General features: G+C 43.9%; 1 protein-coding gene across 2 annotated transcripts in view; it reads right to left on the bottom strand.

Annotated features, from left to right (window-relative positions):
• Nucleotides 1-278, bottom strand: part of usp8 (ubiquitin specific peptidase 8) — a 34,684-nt gene extending 34,406 nt beyond the window's left edge. The window contains exon 1 of one of the 2 annotated variants that reach the window (XM_036964484.1): nucleotides 79-278. The gene's annotated coding sequence lies outside the window, so the exon portion shown is untranslated. The remainder of the gene's footprint in view (nucleotides 1-78) is intronic. The other variant, XM_036964485.1, reaches the window with a different exon arrangement.
• Between the last annotated feature and the right edge of the window lie 19,123 nt (nucleotides 279-19,401).

A 19,401-nucleotide genomic window follows, 5' to 3' on the forward strand; every position in this document is an offset into this window, starting at 1 on the left:
GCGAATAACCTCCAACAGTTATTGCAATGAAGAGATAGCAAGTGAATACGTTTGAAAAGAGGAAATTATACAACTTACCATAACGTTGCACTGTTGTCTTGTTCAGTTTTTTCTAGTGTTTTCCGATAGTTACCACAGCCACAAAGTAAATATTGGCTATGTCGTAAAATTGTATTTTTTAAAAGAAATGTGTTTTGGGGGCTTAATTTTGGGTTAGGTTTAGGCGTATGGTTCGCAGTGTGGTTACGGTTAGGTTTATAATCACATTTGAAGAATATATATTTTAGAAATAGGCGGGGTTTATGACTGTGTGGCTGTGGTAACTAGTGACGAGCCCTAGTCAGCTGACTCCTGATTCCCGGAAGAACTCAAAATGGCAAAACTTTATCAACCATGTAGAACACACCACTGCTAGAATCAACACGATGTTTCTAAACAACAACCGTTGCTACGTGAGGCCTATGTGATCGATTAGAAGTTTCGTAATGGTTAGGTTGTTATGAATTTACTGTACTGAAACAGCAGGGAGCAGGTCTCGAACCGTTGACCTTCTAGCCAGAAGTCCAGCGCGCTATTTACTGTGCCGCAAAAGCATGCTCGACCGGCAGAGTCGATATCCGCGCTTATTAACTCAGGGTCGTTACAGTACTAACATAAGTGGACGTGGCATTTCGGCCACTTTGTACAAATCTAGTTGTGCTTGTTTTCTTAAGATACTGATAGAGGACTAGTGGTTAGAGGGGAGGCAGGTAGTCTAGTGGTTAGAGGGGGGGCAGGTAGCCTAGAGGGGAGGTAGGTAGCCTTGTGGTTAGAGGGGGGGCAGGTAGCCTAGAGGGGAGGTAGGTAGCCTTGTGGTTAGAGGGGGGGCAGGTAGCCTAGAGGGGAGGTAGGTAGCCTTGTGGTTAGAGGGGGGGCAGGTAGCCTAGAGGGGAGGTAGGTAGCCTTGTGGTTAGAGCGTTGGGCCAGTAACCGACAAGGTACAAATCTGTCGTTCTGCCCCTGAACATGGCAGTTCCTAGGCCGTCATTGTAAATAAGAATTTGTTCTTAACTGACTTGCCTAGTTAAATAAAGGTTAAATATATCTATATATTTTTTAAATAAAAAATAGAAGTAGGGTACTTTATTTTGCCCCGTTGGATGTGGAAGTTGGATCTCAGTTGTAAAAAAACAAAAGTTGCTTCCACTTCCCCCAGAAGTTGACCCCAGAAGGTCAATCAATCTTATGATTTCCTGTTTGCAGTTTTTCAAAACTACCGACAAGTGCTAGCTTTGCAGTTGAAATGATTGGGTTTTTTTTATCCAAAAAAAGATTTAGAGCAATGACTGCTAGCAGATACCAGTAGACTTCCAATTGGTAGTTACATTCTTGTTCCATCGGTGCAACTCCCGTACAGACTCGGGAGAGGCGAAGGTCAAGCGTCCCCCGAAACACAACCCAGCCAAGCCACACTGCTTCTTAACCAATGTGTCAGAGGAAACACCATACACCTGGTGACCATGTCAGTGTACACTGCACCCAGCCCACCACAGGAGTTGCTAGTGTGCAATGGGACAAGTACATCCTTGCGGGACAAACCCTCCCCTAACCTGGATGACACTGGGACAATTGTGCACTGCCCCATGGGTCTCCTGGTCGCTGCCAGCTGCACAGAGTCTGGACTCGAACCAGGATCTCTAGTGGCACAGCTAGCACTGCGATGCAGTGCCTTAGATCACTGCGCCACTCCGGAGTCCCTTTTGCAGTTACATTTATGGAATTTATACATCTTAAGACTAAAATGCCTGATTTCAGGCACTAGATCCGCTGGACATTACAGATAATATGTTTACAATACTTATTTGATTAATATCCCACCGGTTAATAAGTCAGAACACCATAAAATAGAGGAATATATTATATGTGTGACATTCAACAAAATAAAATGGAGTCTGGGATCTTGGTTGAACAAGAGGGAGTTTTCTCTACACCCTGCGCAGTCGGTGCACTGCAGAGCTGCGGGTTTGCATTATGGTTTGCATGCGAGCTCCCGTGCTGTCAAAGTGCTGTCTGTAGTGGATTTTCTTATTTGTCTATTTGCACATTCCTTTCCAGTAGGCTAATAATAGCCTAGTAAACTAGGCAAGAAAGATCGACAAAAAAGGACATAATCTGCTTATTCCTCTGTTTTATTATTATTGTTGCAACACAACAGCTTTTGTAGCGCACAGAATCCTTAAAGGGATACTTCAGGATTTTAGCGTTATCGCAACGACTGGAAGTCTACTAGTATCTGCTAGCAGTCATTGCTCTAAAGCTAGTTAGCTTTGGGTCACGAAACTACCTCTAACTTTCCTTCATACTGGACACAGAAAGATAAATATGATATAAATATGCTGCTGCTCCAGTTTCAACTGTTCTGCCTGCGGCTATGGAACCCTGACCTGTTCACCGGACGTGCTACCTGTCCCAGACCTATTATTTGACCATGCTGGTCATTTATGAACATTTGAACATCTTGGCCATGTCCTGTTATAATCTCCACCCGGCACAGCCAGAAGAGGACTGGCCCACCCCACATAGCCTGGTTCCTCTCTAGGTTTTGGCCTTTCTATGGAGTTTTTCCTAGCCACCGTGCTTCAACACCTGCATTGCTTGCTGTTTGGGGTTTCAGGCTGGGATTCTGTACAGCAGTACGAAGGGCTATATAAATACATTTGATTTTGATTTATCCACGAGTTCATAAAGGGCCTCATTGCCAAAATCTCAAAGTATCCCTTTAAGTTCCATCACTGCTAGTATATTAACAAATATCTCATCCACTCCTTCACAACCCGGGTGCCTGCTGTGCTGTCTTCTCCATTAATCATTATTTATGTAACAACATCTTTGGCTTTCAAACAAATTCATGTTAACTTAAAAAAATAATAATTGACAAACATAACATATGTTATTCTAATAGGATAAATACATTGAATTACCAATTCCCTAGTAACAAAGGAAGTTCCTCCTCTCCTCACAGTCCCTGGTTCCCCAATGCTCTCCCTCTCTGGCCAGTGTCCCACAGCGGAGGTGTTGGGTGGGGCAGTCTGAGCCAACCTCCTCCCAGTCCAGGCCTGGTTCTCCAGGGGTCCCGGTTCACCCACAGACAGAAGCCACTGAAAAAGCGTAGACCGGTCCACACATGGTCCATCTGGGCCCCCTTTGAATCCCTCATTCTCTGGACGAGGAGCTGCTCATTCTCAAACAGCAGGCTGGTGAGGTCAGTGTAGTGCTTCCTGCAGTGATCCAGAGCCTCCTCCCACATCTTGTTCATCTGTACCAGGATCACATTCAGATCAAAGTACAAGAAAGGCTTTCTCTGATTGCACAGCCAATCAGCCACCAACATCCGGCTTCTTTACCTGCGGGATCAACTGAAACCAGCCACCCGGACAGCTGATGAAACTGAGGAGTATTTCTGTCTATAATAAAGCCCTTTTGTGGGGAAAAACTCATTCTGATTGGCTGCACCTTGATCCCCAGTGGGTGGGCCAGGCTCCCAAGTGAGTGGGCCTATGCCCTCCCAGGCCAACCCATTGCTGCACCCCTGCCCAGTCAGGTGAAATCCATAGACTAGGGCCCTATTAATGAATTGAAATTGATTTCCTTATATGAACTGTAACTCGGTAAAATCGTTGAAATTGTTGCATGTTGCGTTTATATTTTTGTTCAGCATAGATGATTCGAGACAATGTCTTAAGTAGTTTAACATGTTATTACTCCAACCTTGTGAAAGTGACAAACTGACACGTTTTCATTTTCATCAAGGGTCACTTCCCTTCCCTCTACATTTCTTTGTTAGGTAAATCTCCTCTCTGCATCTCAGTCAAATGTTTTTCAGCCATGTAAAAACCCTTCAGACCTTTTTACAGCCAAGCCTGGGTTGGGCAGCAGCACAGCAGGGAAGATGTCCCCAAGTTAATTCCCCAAGGTCATGGATCATCGTAATTTATTCACTCTTCAGGCCTGTTGTCCTATTGTGTTTACTTGATCTGTCAGTGATGTAATCTCAGCAAAAAAAGAAACGTCCCTTTTTCAGAACCCTGTCTTTCAAAGAGAATTTGTAAAAATCCAAATAACTTCACAGATCTTCATTGTAAAGGGTTTAAACACGGTTCCCCATGCTTGTTCAATGAACCAGAAACAATTAATGAACAGGCACCTGTGTAACGGTCGTTAAGACAGTAATAGCTTCCAGACAGTAGGCAATTAAGGTCATAGTTATGAAAACTTAGGACACTAAAGAGGCCTTTCTACTGACCCTGAAAACACCAAAAGAAAGATGCCCCGGGTCCATGCTCATCTGCGTGAACGTGCCTTAGGCATGCTGCAAGGAGGCATGAGGACTGCAGAAGTGGCCAGGGCAACAAATTGCAATGTTCGTACTGTGAGACGCCGAAGACATCGCTACAGGGAGACAGGACGGACATCTTATTGTCCTCGCAGTGGCAGACCACGTGTCACAACACATGTTGACTCACCCTACTTGTAAAGAAATGCCATCCTCCTCTCGTTCATGGTGCTGAAATGGTCTGTCACTCTGTCAGACAATACACATTTTTAGTTTTGTTGTCCTAGGCTACCTGGCTAAAATGCATCTAACTACATCTTCATCTTCTCAGGCCAGTATGGATAATTAAGTAAAACCACATGTCCAAATCCTTTTCTCCGTCCATGGAAGGGACCATTTTATCAGCTAGCTAGCCACCGGAGTACAACAACACAACGAGATGCAACAAAATATATATATTTCAATGATGTTTGGCTTGATGTGATGTGATTGGTCTGGCACTTTGTTTTGGTGTGCCAGGACCATTCACAGTTGAGCTCACTCAGTTTAGCTCAACACTGATTGGCTATTATTGTATTTTTTTTTTTTTTATCAAGGGAGAACAAATGCTCACTGGCTTCCCTTGCATTCAATGCTCCAACAATATCATCCTATTTTTGGACCACAGAGCATCAGATAGATGGGCTACACATACAGACAGGGGGGAGCTGTTTTACTCGCTCGGATGCTTTCTATGATGAGATACATACAGCCTCTTGCAAATTGAAGAAAAATTATGAAAACACAGAGAGATGAAAGATATATTATTTTATGTTTTTGTATTTTTTCGTGGAAATGTTTTCCCTTTGGGATCCATGAAAACTCGCCACTGTTAAAGAAAGCCTCTCTGATTGGTGGGCTGGGTGTACAAGTGAGCTGAGGAAGTCTCTCTGATTGGTGGGCTGGGTGTACAAGTGAGCTGAGGAAGTCTCTCTGATTGGTGGGCTAGGTGTACAAGTGAGCTGAGGAAGTCTCTCTGATTGGTGGGCTGGGTGTACAAGTGAGCTGAGGAAGTCTCTCTGATTGGTGGGCTAGGTGTACAAGTGAGCTGAGGAAGTCTCTCTGATTGGTGGGCTGGGTGTACAAGTGAGCTGAGGAAGTCTCTCTGATTGGTGGGCTGGGTGTACAAGTGAGCTGAGGAAGTCTCTCTGATTGGTGGGCTAGGTGTACAAGTGAGCTGAGGAAGTCTCTCTGATTGGTGGGCTGGGTGTACAAGTGAGCTGAGGAAGTCTCTCTGATTGGTGGGCTGGGTGTACAAGTCAGCTGAGGAAGTCTCTCTGATTGGTGGGCTGGGTGTACAAGTGAGCTAAGGAAGTCTCTCTGATTGGTGGGCTGGGTGTACAAGTGAGCTGAGGAAGTCTCTCTGATTGGTGGGCTGCGTGTGCGGGTGAGCTCAAACCAAACAATAGAGTCACTCTGATCCATGACCTGGGGGATTTAACTGGGGACCATCCTCTCTGTTCTTCTGCTGCTCAACCCAGACCAACCTAGACCAGACCCACCCAGACCAGACCCATCCAGACAAACCTAGACCAGACCCACCCAGACCAACCTAGACCAGACCCATCCAGACAAACCTAGACCAGACCCACACAGACCAGCCCAACCCAGACCTACCTAGAGCAACCCAGACAAACCTAGACCAGACCCACCCAGACCGGCCCAACCCAGCCCAACCCAGACCTACCTAGAGCAACCCAGGGTCTTTGCATGGCTGGAAACATTTGACTGAGAGGCAGTGAGGAGATTTACCTAATGAAGGACTGTAGAGGGAAGGGAAGTGACCTAGAGAGAGAATGAGAAAGAAAGAGAAGGGGGGGGCACATTAGTTTTGCATCGTCCCCACTGGGCCATTCTATTGGGGGGGGATACCCAATGATGGAAATCAAATGAGCCTTCCAACCCAGTAAGAGAGGGAGGGAGAGACAGAGTGAGTGAGAAGGGGGAGAAAGTGAATGTTTGAGAGAGAGAGAGAGAGAGAGAGATGTGGGTAGTGGCAGCAGAAGGGCCAGTGTTTACAGGTGAGTTAGGGAAGTGTTCTCATTGGTGGGTTGGGTGTACAGGTGAGTTAATGAATCCTCTCTGATTGGTTTGCTTTGTGTGTAGAGGTGAGCCAAGGAAGCGCCCGGTAGTTGGTGATCATAAGAGCAGCAGCAGGGTCAACTCCACTCCACACTGACTGAGTACTGGGACATCAATCAGAGGAAGAGCAGCTCCACTCCACACTAACTGAGTACTGGTACATCATTCAGAGGAAGAGTAGCTCCACTCCACACTAACTGAGTACTGGGACATCATGCAGAGGAAGAGTAGCTCCACTGGGCTCCTCATCACTGCTCTGTCTGTAGTAGTCTCTGGTCTTACCAAACAGTTCTACTATGTGGATAAACAACTGACCTGGCAAGGAGCTCAGCAGTACTGCAGAGAGAAATACATTGACCTGGCCTTCATCACCGACCAGGAGGAAGCAGAGCTGTTCTCCAACGTCTTAACTTCTGAATTCAACTGGATTGGTTTGACTTGGATCGGTCTGTACAGAGATACCAATGACTCAACAGAGTGGAAGTGGTCTGGAGGGTGGAACTCAACATTCAGGTTCTGGAGTAAAGGCCTGCCAAACCATCTTATTGTCAACCAGGACTGTGTCGGTGTGATAACGGGTGAGATGGCTGACAGCCTGTGCCAACAGAGAAACCCTTTCTGGTGCTTTGATATGAACGTGGTCCTGGTTCAGAAAAACAAGACGTGGGAGGAGGCTCTGGATCACTGCAGGAAACACTACACTGACCTCACCAGCCTGCTGTCTGAGAATGAGCAGCTCCTCGTCCAGAGAATTATGAATTCAAAGGGGGTCCAGACGGACCATGTGTGGACCGGTCTACGCTTTTTCAGTGGTTTCTGGTTGTGGGTGAATGGAGACCCCCTGGAGTACGAGGCCTGGACCGGGGGGAGGCTGCCCCACTGCCCCGCCCAACACCTCCGCTGTGGGACCCTGCCCAGAGAGGGAGAGCTTTGGGGAATCAAGGACTGTGAGGAGATGAGGAACTTCCTCTGTTACTAGTGATTTGGTAATTCAATAGGATAGCAAGCTTTACCGCTAATGAAATAACATATTGTTTTAAATAAATTGTCTTTTTTTTGTATAACATTTAAAATGTCATCTATATTTCCAATTTAAATAATAAAGTTGAAAGTATTTATTTATTAGGATCTATTTTAACACATCATAACAATCTTCCTAAAACTAAACATACCAAGCAGGGTTGGGGTCAATTCAGGAAGTGATTTTTTAAACTAAAATTGAAAAATATTTGAAATTAATATATTTTATTTTTCAGATCATTGAAAAATCTTTGAAAATAGATACTGAATTTGAATTTCAGTTTTTTTAACAAATTAACAGACTTGAATTCGAATTTACCCGACCCTGATACTAGCATACAAACACTGTCAGTGGTGGATATGAAGTGCTTGAGAGAAAAGGAATGTTGAGTACTATTCCTTCATGGATTTATTGGTGAGAAACAAGGAGTGGTGTGAAATTCAGATTTTAACAAACGACATATTTAGAGGTCTCATTTTACCAGTGTTGTGATGTTATCGTCTATATATTCAAATATTTAACTCATGTATTTGCAGTTCATAATCTGCGTGTTTTTGTAGAGTTTCCACAATATTATCTTGCTTTGGAAGCTACATGTATGTATGTATGTATGTATGTATGTATGTATGTATGTATGTATGTATTGGTATGATAATAAACTAGAAAAGGAAACCAAAGTACTTATTCTCATGGGTTTTTCTGACCAAAAAAATGTGTTGTGTTTACTGTTGCTGACTGAACTAATAATTCTACACAGTTTTAGAGACACAAGGAGGGTAAATGGTACCGCGGGTCTGTCTTCAGGCTATGGGATGTGTGAGATAATCGGCAGCATTAGTTCCTGTGCTTGGGTCTTCCTCACTGGTTATTTGGACGAATCAGGATTGGGCAAAGGCGGTGCTTAAACTGGGGGTGGGGATTTCTAGCCCATGTGTGATAAATACGGTTAAAATTATCAGAAGGGGAGGGGCTTTGCCTTACAGTTTCCATTTGCGAGGGTGGAGACTTCTCAATCCGTAAATCTCCATTTCTAACACGTTTGTTCCCAGAATTTAATCGACCATCTGACCCAACTATGTAAGATTTTAGTTCTGGTTGAACCGAGATGAAGGTTAAGGTAAAGTAATGTTGGGTTGTAATGCTCTCCTCCCACCCCTAGATGTCCCTGGTGGTAATGGTGCCGTACTGTATGTCTGCTGTCTTTCGTGCTCCAACCCAACTACGACAAGTATTTATATACTCCTGCTATCAGTCACTTTACTATAGCCCTTTTCCGCGTATCATGCCTACACTGACACACACTAACACCCGCGCACACACACACACACACACCACTCATGCTGCTGCCATATTAATATTAATTAATCCTGCAACCAGTCACTGTCTCCTAATCCCTGTCTACATGTACATATCTACCTCAATACTCCAGTATCCCTGTCTACATGTACATATCTACCTCAATACTCCAGTATCCCTGTCTACATGTACATATCTACCTCAATACTCCAGTATCCCTGCACATTGTAAATGTGCTACAGGCCCTGACCCTGTATATAACTTCCTCTGTTTTGTTATTGAATACTGCTGTTGGGGGATGGCAAGTTAAAGCTGTAGGTCTACTGGTGCATGTCATGTGACACATACAACTTGAAACTTAGAAATTTGGACCTGGTATAAACGGTAAGGGTTAGGGCCAGAGCCAGGGTAACGGTAAGGTTTAGGGCCAGAGCCAGGGTTAGGTTCATCTTGTTTCTAGACACTTCTGCCCAAATGTGCCAAGAGTCTGGTGTACCAACAGGTCAGACAATACAGGAAGACCTGGAAAAGCACATAGTCATTGGCTTAATAGGCTAAATCTACCAACCACTCATCTCCCACAACACCTTCCCCTTAACCTAATTTAGCAGGTATGAAAGAAACGCCCGAGTGGAGTTCCCACATCCAGTTTTTTCAGTTTGACGCTGTGTTGTGTTTTAATGCTCTCCTTCCACCACTAGATGTCTCTGTTGGACCTGAGATAAAGGGTCAGGTATAAGACCTGAGACAGCGTTTGGGTTCGGTGGTGATGATAACGTGTGCTGTGTTGTGTTGTAATGTTCTCCTTCCACCACTAGATGTCTCTGGTGGACCTGAGATAAAGGGTCAGGTACAAGACCTGAGACAGCGTTTGGGTTCGGTGGTGATGATAACGTGTGCTGTGTTGTGTGTTGTAATGCTCTCCTCTCACCACTAGATGTCTCTAGTGGACCTGTGAAGGAAGCTCGTGGAAGCAGCCAAGTTCTCACCAGGGTCCCTATTCATAAAATTAGCATCCCAAATGGCACCCTATTCCCTATTTAGTGCACTACATTGGACCAGGCACATCCGGTACGCAGAAAAGCATCTCAGATTAGAAGTGCTGATCTTGGATCAGTTTGACCATTTAAATCATTATTCTTGAGATTATATGGACAAGCGAGTTGGGTTACTGGACAAACTTTTACACTTGGATGATTAACTGATTGATTGATTGTCTGACTGACTGAGATCTCTCTACTCTACCTGTGAGTGTAGCTGGGGACCTGTCTGCCCAGTACGATCAGTACTCCCCAACGGAGGTTCTACTGAGGCCAGGGGTCAGCCATGGTGCCCGGACCAAGGTGGACCACACCTCCCTCCACATGGCTGCTTCAGCAGGGACAGGCATCGTAGAGGTCCTGCTCCAGGTACAGCCTCCCTCTACATGGCTGCTCCAGGTACAGCCTCCCTCTACATGGCTGCTCCAGCAGGGACAGGCATCGTATAGAGGTCCTGCTCCAGGTACAGCCTCCCTCTACATGGCTGCTCCAGCAGGGACAGGCATCGTAGAGGTCCTGCTCCAGGTACAGCCTCCCTCTACATGGCTGCTCCAGCAGGGACAGGCATCATAGAGGTCTTGGTACAGCCTCCCTCCACATGGCTGCTCCAGTTACAACCCCCGCCCCCCCCCCCAAAAAATAGTGTTACTCTAAACCAGTGTTTCCCAAACTTTTTAAAGCCCTGTACCCCTTCAAACATTCAACCTCCAGCTGCGTACCCCCTCTAGCATCAGGGTCAGCGCGCTCTCAAATGTTGTTTTTTTTTGCCATCATGTTAAGCCTGCCACACTATACGATACATTAATTAAACATAAGAATGAGTGTGAATTTGTCACAACTCGGCTCATGGGAATTGACAAAGAGCTCATAGGACCAGGGCACAAATAATAATAATCAATCATTTTGCTCTTTTTTTTTAAACCATCTTACATATAAAACCTTATTTGTTAATCGAAAATGTGAATAACTCACCACAGGTTAATAAGGTTGTGCTTGAAGGATGCACATAACTCTGCAATGTTGGGTTGTATTGGAGAGAGTCTCAGTCTTAAATCATTTCCCACACAGTCTGTGCCTGTATTTAGTTAGTGAGAGCCGAGAATCCACTTTCACATAGGTACGTGGTTGCTAAGGGCATCAGTATCTTAACAGCGCGATTTGCCAAAGCAGGATACATCATACAATGATGGAAAGGCCTGTGCGTTGTCACGCTCATTGAATATAGTTGTGGAGTGTCCCCTGTAATCCTAGATTCAGATCATTCAGGTGGGAAAAAACTACTCCTAGATAGGCCAGTCGTGTGAGAAACTCGTCATCATGCAAGCTGTCAGACAAGTGAAAATTATGGCCAGTAAAGAAACCTTTAAGCTTGTCTCTCAATTCAAAATAACGTTGATAACCAGCGCACCTCTGCATGTTTTAAAGTGTTACATGGTCGCTGCCCATATCACTGCATAGTGCAGAAAATACACGAGAGATCAGGGCTTTAACAAAGTTCAGGGCTTTAACAAAGTTAACAATTTTCACTGTAGTGTCCAAAACATATTTTAAGCTGTCAGGCATTTCCTTGGCAGTAAGAGCCTCTCGCTGAGTGCTGCAGTGTACCCAAGTGTCGTCGGGAGCAACTGCTTGCACGCGCGTTACCACTCCACTATGTCTCCCTGTCATGGCTTTTGCGTTAGTACAGATACCAACACATCTTGACCACCAAAGTCCATTTGATGTCACAAAGCTGTCCAGTACTTTAAAAATATCCTCGCCTGTTGTCCTGGTTTCCAGTGGTTTGCAGAAGAGGGTGTTTTCTTTAATTGACCCCATATAAACGTAACGGACATATACCAGGAGTTGTGTCAGGCCCGCCACGTCTGTTGACTCATCCAGCTGTAACGCATATAATTCACTGGCTTGTATGCGAAGCAGTAATTGTTTCAAAACATCTCCTGCCATGTCACTGATGCGTCGTGAAACAGTGTTGTTTGATGGAGACGTTGTCTGTATCGTTTTTTTGGCCTTTTCCCCCAGCATTGTCCCAGCCATATCCGTGGCAGCAGGAAGAATGAAGTCCTCCACAATAGTATGGGCCTGTCCTAGCCACTCGGTAGCTCACCATATAAAACACTTCTAGACCCTTCTTATTAATGGTATCTGTTGCTTTTATACGTCTTACTACTCAAAAGTAATCTTACTTCTCGCTCAAAAAAACTCCTGGGGCTTATTTTTCAAATTGGCACGATTTGTTTCTAAATGTCTGCTCAAGAGTAAAGGTTTCATTGAGTTGTGAGATAGTACTTTTTTACATATAACACTGTGTTTCTGAGGAAAGGCACTACTCCCATTATAAGTGAACCCCAAATCAATGTAGTTCTCGTCATATTTGCGCCTCTTCGCTGGTCCAACGTCCCTGTCTGTTGTTCGGTGCTTTCCTGGGTAAGGGGGCAGGAGCTCTTCAGCTGCATCAGGTTCACAACTGTCAGTGTCCATGCTAGCTGGGCTAACAACAAAATGTAGAATTACTGATGCTAGCTGGGCTAACAACAAATGTAGAATTACTGATGCTAGCTGGGCTAACAACAAATGTAGAATTACTGATGCTAGCTGGGCTAACAACATGTAGAATTACTGATGCTAGCTGGGCTAACAACAAATGTAGAATTACTGATGCTAGCTGGGCTAACAACAAAATGTAGAATTACTGATGCTAGCTGGGCTAACAACAAAATGTAGAATTACTGATGCTAGCTGGGCTAACAACAAATGTAGAATTACTGATGCTAGCTGGGCTAACAACAAATGTAGAATTACTGATGCTAGCTGGGCTAACAACAAATGTAGAATTACTGATGCTAGCTGGGCTAACAACATGTAGAATTACTGATGCTTGCATTGGATGTTGTTGTGGAAGCAGAACAACTTGTATCGTCGACAGGTGCAGGTGTAGTACTGCACTACCAGTAGAGCTGGTATGTGTCTCTATGGACACAAGCCTTACTTTTTTTTTAACCATTTATCAATTTTCAAATAAACGGATGAGCTGCAGCTATGTTTGGCTACATACGGACCATTAGGGGAATTCCCGCGAGAGAGTAACGGTTAATGTGATTGGATGTTAATAATTTGACAAGGCTACCTGTATTTGACATTGTGTTGTTATTTTTGCTGAACACTAGATGGTTTCATTTTATTTTGGGCCGTGAAACGAGGCTACTCAGGCGAGAAAAAGACCACACCCAAATGTATAGCCCCGTTGGAAAATATAAAAGGGACTGTTTGAAAATGTGAAGATTTATTTTTATATATATAAAAAAAAAAATGTGAATCACATTTTTATTTGGCATTGCGTAACAACATAGTTAGTAGCTTAAAATGCTCTTAATTAATATATATGTTTAATTTTACATATGAAAACATGTCAGAAATTATTCACAAAATAACAACTTTGTTTAATTCATTCATAAAACAACCTGACGTTCAAAAATCAATTGATGATGTTATGAATGAAAGAAAGGACTGTGAGATTCACAATTCAGATTCACCCGGACGACTTTGATGTCTGTCTAAAACTCCCGGCTCTGTTCAGACCTCCATTACAGAAGATCAGTGGTCATTCTACCATTACAGCCCCATTCCCCTGTGATCTCCTGCCATCAGCAACAGTCGTCCACTGTCACAGGGCCACCGAGCTAATGCTGTTATTAACTACACACTCATCCACTGTCATAGGGAATACGTTCATAATGCCACCCTTCCCCCTATATAGTGCACTACTTTTTAACCAGGACCCATATGGTAGAATAGTAGAAAGACTGATCTCTAATAGGGCCCTGCGCAAAAGTAGTGCACTTTGTAGGGAATAGTGTGCCATTTGGGACATGCCCAGGGACTGTAGGGCCGCTGTAGGGAACAGGGAGCACAGGACAATGGCCCCATTGATCTCTCTGCTCTGCTGTAGCATGTAGCATGGGATCCGCTGACGTCAATGACCAGGCCTGCTGTACAGGGGACATTCTTTACTGCATAATGAATGTCCCAACTGTCTGGGACAGTAATGCTATATGTTGATGTTTTTGTTGTTGTTAATTGTTTATATTGATGAATGAATGAATGAGTGAGTGAGAAGACTTCTGCTCCTTCGTTCGAACAATTGATTGATTCATCAAGATCAATCGATCAAGTTTGATTCGATTGATCGAGATCAATTTGATGGATCAATAGATTGACTGACACCCCCACTTGCCTAGTTTATTAAAATAAAAAAATATTCAAATTTTCTCAACGATCATAATCATTTTCCGGATGGGTGTAGACTTGAGAGAGGCAGTTTGTGTTATGACGATGTAAAGTTATTTTTTCTTTTTTAAAAGGGGTATCACTTTGACCTGAAATTATACTTACAGAATGCCCCTTTAATCCATAACCTTCTGAAATATGTCTTCCTGCCTTTTAAATACTAACCTGTACCCTGTTTGCTGTGTATATTTGCACTAATGGATTGGTTTCTGTCCCGTGAGACATGAATGAGAGGAAGTGTGTATTTCACAGTGTTTAAATGTCAGAGGATGAGAATGATGGGAACAGTGCAGCTGGTGCCTGGGCTTGTGGCAGTGTTATACATATGGACGGTGTCTCAAACGGCACCCTATTCCCTAGATAGTGCACTACTTTTGACCAGAGCCCATAGGGAATAGGGAGCCACTTAGAACGGGCCCATGGAATCCTCAGCCAGTGAAATAGACAGGTGTGACAAAGACCTTTGATTCAGTGTTTGGTCTCCATCCTGTAATGTTTCACCTTGTTTGTTTTGATACCATCATACAGCTCAAACATCACAGATGTGAGCGAAACCAAACCAACGTCAATACATTCAGCTAGTCAGACAGGAAACCAACGTCAATACATTCAGCTAGTCAGACAGGAAACCAACGTCAATACATTCAGCTAGTCAGACAGGAAACCAACGTCAATACATTCAGCTAGTCAGACAGGAAACCAACGTCAATACATTCAGCTAGTCAGACAGGAAACCAACGTCAATACATTCAGCTAGTCAGACAGGAAACCAAACCAACGTCAATACATTCAGCTAGTCGGACAGGAAACCGACGTCAATACATTCAGCTAGTCAGACAGGAAACCAACGTCAATACATTCAACTAGTCGGACAGGAAACCAAACCGACGTCAATACATTCAGCTAGTCAGACAGGAAACCGACGTCAATACATTCAACTAGTCGGACAGGAAACCAAACCGACGTCAATACATTCAGCTAGTCAGACAGGAAACCAACGTCAATACGTTCAGCTAGTCAGACAGGAAACCAACGTCAATACGTTCAGCTAGTCAGACAGGAAACCAACGTCAATACATTCAGCTAGTCAGACAGGAAACCAACGTCAATACATTCAGCTGGTCAGACAGGAAACCAACGTCAATACATTCAACTAGTCGGACAGGAAACCAACGTCAATACATTCAACTAGTCAGACAGGAAACCAACGTCAATACATTCAACTAGTCAGACAGGAAACTAACGTCAATACATTCAACTAGTCAGACAGGAAATGGAACAATGTACTTTCACAGAATAGGTTTTGTGTGTGTGTGTGTGTGCGTGTATGTATCGTGCGCGCGTGTGTGTGTTTGTGTGTGTGTGTATGGGTGTGTGTGTGTGTGTTTGTGTGTGTGTGCGTGCGTGTGTGTATTTGTGTGTGTGTGTGTGTGTATGCGTGTGTGTGTGTGCGTGTATGTGTCGTGTTTGTGTGTGTGTGTGTGCGTGCGTGCGTGCGTGCGCGCGCGTGTTTGTGTGTGTGTGTGTGTGTGTGTGTGTGTGTGTGTGTGTGTGTGTGTGTGTGTGTATGTGCATCTACAGGGACGTCTGGTGGACCTGATGACTGTTATTATTCCAGTCTGTCATTGACCTCCACATTGTGATCTGAGAACTCCATTTCTTACCAATGTTACACTTGTAAACCATTCTGATGCAGTGGTTAACGTCTGTCATTCTCTGTGTTTTATAATGTTTAGTTTCTTCTTGTTTTAATGTTGGCAATTATTGTTTATTTAAGGTTTGCCGTGTATTTCCAACTCAGAATGACCTTACGTTATCTTGATGCCTTCTGTGTTGAATCAGAACAATGGGTCTTTTAGCATGGACTATGTTCTCACAAAAGGTGATGGCGTGGGGCTTTTTGTTATGTGGCTATCATGCTATTGTAAACATGATCAGTGTGAGCTCTGCCCTGAGTCTCTCGCCCACAGACAGACACACGTTGGGAGAAGAGAGGTGGGGCGTTCCACCAATTAGGTTTGAGATGTGGAACTATTGATTTCCCCTCAGTTTAACATTCTGTCAAAAATAATGTTAAACTGAGTTAAAAAAACAACGTTTCCCATCTCAAGTCGTTGAATAAAAAAAATGACTATAGTAAGTGCCTATTAAGTGCCAAATAAAGTAACAGGGATCTCAGCCAACATTTAATCTTTAAATCAGCCATGAATCGCATTTTGACAAGGGAAATGGAAGCTTGTTGTTGTGTGGAACAGGGAGGGGCAATGGAAGCTTGTTGTTGTGTGGAACAGGGAGGGTCAATGGAAGCTTGTTGTTGTGTGGAACAGGGAGGGGCAATTGAATGCAAGCGTCACCAAAATAAATGACAATAATTGTTAAAACATTTCTAGCCTGTCTAGTTATGGGTAACAGGGTTGACGTGTTGGGTAACAGGGTTGACGTGTTGGGTAACAGAGTTGACGTGTTGGGTAACAGAGTTGACGTGTTGGGTATCAGGGTTGACGTGTTGGGTAACAGGGTTGACGTGTTGGATAACAGAGTTGACGTGTTGGGTAACAGGGTTTGACGTGTTGGGAAACAGAGTTGACGTGTTGGGTATCAGGGTTGACGTGTTGGGAAACAGAGTATGAAGTGTTGTGTTGGATAACAGGGTTTGACGTGTTGGATAACAGGGTTGACGTGTTGGGTAACAGGGTTTGACGTGTTGGGTAACAGGGTTTGACGTGTTGGGTAACAGGGTTTGACGTGTTGGGTAACAGGGTTTGACGTGTTGGGTAACAGAGTTGACGTGTTGGGTAACAGGGTTTGACGTGTTGGGTAACAGGGTTTGACGTGTTGGGTAACAGGGTTTGACGTGTTGGGTAACAGAGTTGACGTGTTGGGTAACAGGTTTTGAAGTGTTGTGTTGGGTTACAGGGTTGACGTGTTGGGGAACAGGGTTGACATGTTGGGAAACAGAATCGACATGTTGGGAAACAGAGTTTGAAGTGTTGTGTTGGATAACAGGGTTTGACGTGTTGGGTAACAGGGTTGACGTGTTGGGTAACAGGGTCGACGTGTTGGGTAACAGGGTTGACGTGTTGGGTAACAAGGTTGACGTGTTGGGTAACAGGGTCGACGTGTTGGGAAACACGGTTGACATGTTGGGTAACAGGGTCGACGTGTTGGGTAACAGGGTTGACGTGTTGGGTAACGGTTGACATGTTGGGTAACAGGGTCGACGTGTTGGGTAACAGGGTCGACGTGTTGGGTAACAGGGTCGACGTGTTGGGTAACAGGGTCGACGTGTTGGGTAACAGGGTTGACGTGTGGTGCTCGACCCGTTCAGTTTTCTACCAGAAGATGTCCAAAAGCAGCTCACCTGTTTTACACTGTGATTTGACTATTAGATGTTCAATGTTTATTTAGAAAAACAAATTTTAAAAAGAATAGTTTCACCATTTTAAAATGAGAGTTCAGTTCACTTTACCTTAAAATGAGGGACCGTTTTTTTTTTTTTTCTTAAAGTGAATCACTAATCACATTAAAAAAATAATAGTCTTCAGAAATGACTGTCAAATCGACACAATAATTAGGGCTTTACAATGATGTTGACAACGTTGAGAAATGTTGGAGTTAGGTGTTGAAAATCTTCCTGGAAGTCACAGCCCACTGGGTTCAGAACCTCATTTCAATGTGGATAACTGGGAGTCACAGCCCACTGGGTTCAGAACCTCATTTCAATGTGGATAACTGGGAGTCACAGCCCACTGGGTTCAGAACCTCATTTCAATGTGGATAACTGGGAGTCACAGCCCACTGGGTTCAGAACCTCATTTCAATGTGGATAACTGGGGAAATACTTGGTTGAGACGTTGATAAATGAGATTATAATTTATATTCACCTACTCAAAAAGACAGACAAAAGTTAGTTGAATTTCCAATGTACATTCACTATGCTTTCAACCATCTAAAAACATACCAAATTCCAATGGAAAAACAATGTCTGATTTTTTTTAAATGTAGTTGTCACCCAAATGTCTATCACTGCACTTTCAACCATTTAAAAGCACAGCAAAGTTCAAATGGGAACACAATGTCAAATATTTTGTTTACACAGGAGGACCTACGTTTCCATCTTCATCCTCTTCATTTTGTACATTACAAGGCAATCAGAGTAACTGAACAGCTGATGCTTTCCAAAGTACCGATGGAGTTGGGATGCTCTTCAAAATACTGCGGTCTTTTCTGTTCTAAGGACCAATGATTCATTCTTTATTTTTTGATGGATGGATACATTCTCAATTGTCATTTGAAATTACACATAGACGAGGGAAATGGAGAAATAGAGATTATGTCATGAGAGTTATTCCATCTCATTCATCTGTCAATGGGAGGTTTAACTTAAGGTGGACAGAGATTTTTTCTTTAATGAGTCCGATGATGAAGAAAAGGCGGGAGATACAGAGGGAGAAGGTCGGATTCAGAGGCGAGTGAGCGAATCGCCACTACCATCGGTTCTATTGGCCAACGTGCAATCACTGGAAAACAAACTCGATGATCTACGGTCGAGACTAGCCTACCAACGGGACATTAAAAAACTGTAATATCATGTGTTTTACCCAGTCGTGGCTGAACGACGACACGGATAATATAGAGCTGGCTGGGTTTTCCGTGTATCGGCAGGACAGAGCAGCTACGTCTGGTAAGATGAGGGGCGGGGTGGTGTGTTTATTTGTCAATAACTGCTGGTGCACCATGTCTAATATTAAAAAAGTCTTGAGGTATTGCTCGCCTGAGGTAGAGTATCTCATGATACGCTGTAGGACACACTATCTACCAAGAGAGTTCTCATCTATATTTTTCGTTGCCATTTATTTACCACCACAAACCGATGCTGGCATTAAGACCGAACTCAACAAGCTGTATAAGGATATAAACAAACAAGAAAATGCTCATCCAGAAGTGGCCCTCCTAGTGGCCGGGGACTTTAATGCAGGCAAACTTAAATCCATTTGACCTAATTTCTACCAGCAACCAGAGGGGGAAAAAAACCTCTAGTCCACCTTTACTCCACACACAGTGACGCATACAAAGCTCTCCCTCACCCTCCATTTGGCAAATCTGACTATAATTCTGTCCTCCTGATTCCTGCTTACAAGCAAAAACTAAAGCAGGAAGTACCAGGGACTCGCTCAACTCGGAAATGGTTAGACACTACAGGACTGTTGTGCTAGTACAGACTGGAATATGTTCCAGAATTCATCCAATGGCATTGAGGAGTATACCACCTCAGTCACCGGCTTCATCAATATGTGCATCGATGACGTCGCCCCCACAGTGAC

The sequence above is a fragment of the Oncorhynchus mykiss genome, chromosome 26, assembly GCF_013265735.2.
Source record: "Oncorhynchus mykiss isolate Arlee chromosome 26, USDA_OmykA_1.1, whole genome shotgun sequence".
NCBI lineage: Eukaryota > Metazoa > Chordata > Actinopteri > Salmoniformes > Salmonidae > Oncorhynchus > Oncorhynchus mykiss.